This window comes from Fukomys damarensis, unplaced genomic scaffold (assembly GCF_012274545.1).
Source record: "Fukomys damarensis isolate Sample0158 unplaced genomic scaffold, DMR_v1.0_HiC HiC_scaffold_37, whole genome shotgun sequence".
Classification (NCBI taxonomy): domain Eukaryota; kingdom Metazoa; phylum Chordata; class Mammalia; order Rodentia; family Bathyergidae; genus Fukomys; species Fukomys damarensis.
The window spans coordinates 691,653-693,878 of record NW_022900949.1 but is presented as its reverse complement, the minus strand read 5'-3'; positions in this window follow the sequence as shown (position 1 = coordinate 693,878).

Sequence of the window (2,226 nt, the reverse complement as noted above, 5' to 3'; positions counted from 1 at the left end):
TGCGGGCGCCGTTTACATGGTGGCGCGGGGTCGGCCCGGGAGGGTCTACACTAGGCGAGGGGGGGCCCGGGGCGGTCAGCGCAGGGGCATCCCGCTGCCACCTAAGGAGCCAGCCATTTAAGTCCCTCCTTAGGGGGCGGGGCCTAGAGCAGACGGGCGGCCATCTCGACCTATCGCAGCTAAGACCTGAGCTGGCCTAGTTAGGAGTCCCGTCAGAGTCGTCGCTTCCATGGTGGGGGCGGGCTCTGGATGCAAAAGCACCGCCCCTTTTAAGGACTCCCCGCGAGGCGGGGGAGGGATAGGACCTGGTACGGGGGTAGATGGGGTTGCAGCCAGGGCTCTGGAGGTCTCCTGGGAGGGGCCAAACCCTGGTCTTTTCTCTGAAAATGGGTCTCCCGGGCCAGCCCCTGCGTCTGAGCCCGCCCTGTGCCCTCTAAATGGAGCCCTCCTGTCCCCTTTCTGGGTGTTGACCTTTTCATTCCAGAAACAGAGACCTCCGGATCTTTGCAGTTTAAGGCAGGGAAACTGGGGTTCACAAAGGGCACTAGTCAAGCAGGAGGCAAGGCTGGGATTGAACCTGCGTCTGTGTCATGCCATTTCCTGGGACTGTTATTTAAGAAGTCTAGGAGCTGTGGGAAGTTGGTGAGTTTTACAACTAGCCAGTAACAGTATCCAATGTTTTCAGATGTGGCTGGTGGCCAGCGGCAGAACGCCAGCTGTGAGGTTCCCTCTGAGCCAGGCAGATGCCCAGAAGAGCCAGGAGCCCAAAGCCCTGGGCACAAATCCTGCCCCTGCCCTTGCTGTTGTGTAACCTTGGCCCAGCCCCCTCTGGTCCCTCTGCTGCTATTTCCCTCCTGAGTTCTCGGCGGGCGAAACTCCACCGTCCAGCTGCTCACGCACCGAAAGTCTCCATTCCTGTGGGCACTGCGATTGAGGCGGCGGCTGCTGAACGGGCTTCGGAGGACGAGGGGTTAAGCGCTCCTCCTTGCTCTCTGGTGCTCAGTCCCTGGAATTTGCTGCCAGAGCTGGAATAGGTCCAGCCACCCACTCCTGCCTACTGAGGTACTCCTGGGATTCAGGGAAAGGCTCCAAACCGGGCCCACCCCAAGCCAAGATATGCTGGGGATTTGCTGGGGTACTCATGAGATTTAGCCTCAGGCCTGGCTCCTGGACACCCTGGCTATGGGGAGACTGAGCAGTTCAGGGTTCAGCTGGGGCAAGACTGCAAGGAGAGGATTTAAAAGGTGGCTAGGTTCCAGGCAGAGAGGAGGGCGTTGCTGAAATTCTGGAGGCCTGAGAGGGCTTTTTGCCTGCCTGCAGCATCTGGATATTTTTCCCGAGGCAGTGGAGAGCCTGAGGCAATGGAAAATATCACACACACACACACACACACACACACATATATGCTCGCCAAGGACGATGTGGAAACACACAAGTTTTATAGATTGAGGAACTGAAGCTCGGAGAGGTGCAGGGACTGCTTCAAGGACACGAAGTCAGCTCGAACTCAGCCCTCCTGGGCTTCCCGCCAAGGGGTGGAGATTTGGCTGCGGTCAGACAAAGGCTGCCTACCAGCTGTGTGCCATCTGCCCGGCGCCCGCTGTGGGTGAAAAGACCAACCAGCCGTTTCCTGTGTCTGCCGCCAGCTGCGCCACCGCCAACCCGGGGCACCCTCCGTCGGAGAACAGGAGGAAGAACTACAACTCCCAGCACACATCGGGGCGTAACGTTCTGCAAGTACCGAGTCGGCGCCGTTCGCCTGCCACCTACTGGTCGAAAGGGAAAACTACGCCCCTGCCGTGGTGCGCAGGAGCAGAGCTGCTGCTGCGGGTACGCCCCGCGGTAACAAGGACGAACTACACATCCCAGAAGGCTTTGCTCCGCAGCGGCGGAGCCTATGGGCTCCCGGGTCGCGAGCGGCTAGCACGGCGTGAGCAGCCTCGGAACATGGCTCTCTGGGCCGTGTCTCTGTCGGGCCCAGTCGGTAGGTCAGCGGTGTTGCTGGGTGGCAGGTGAGTCCCCCGGATATTCCCCAAATCTGGAATGAGGGTGAGGTCGGGGACTGGCGCCAGCCTTCCGCACCCGCGAGACCCGAAGACTCCTTGCCCGTTTGCATAGCGCCGGTTGCAACCCGGCCCCGTCCGGGCGAGGCTCGGAGAAGCTGGGCGCCGCTCACGCAGTGCCGTCTCCGACTCCACAGGTGGCTCCAGCCCCGGCTGTGGCTCC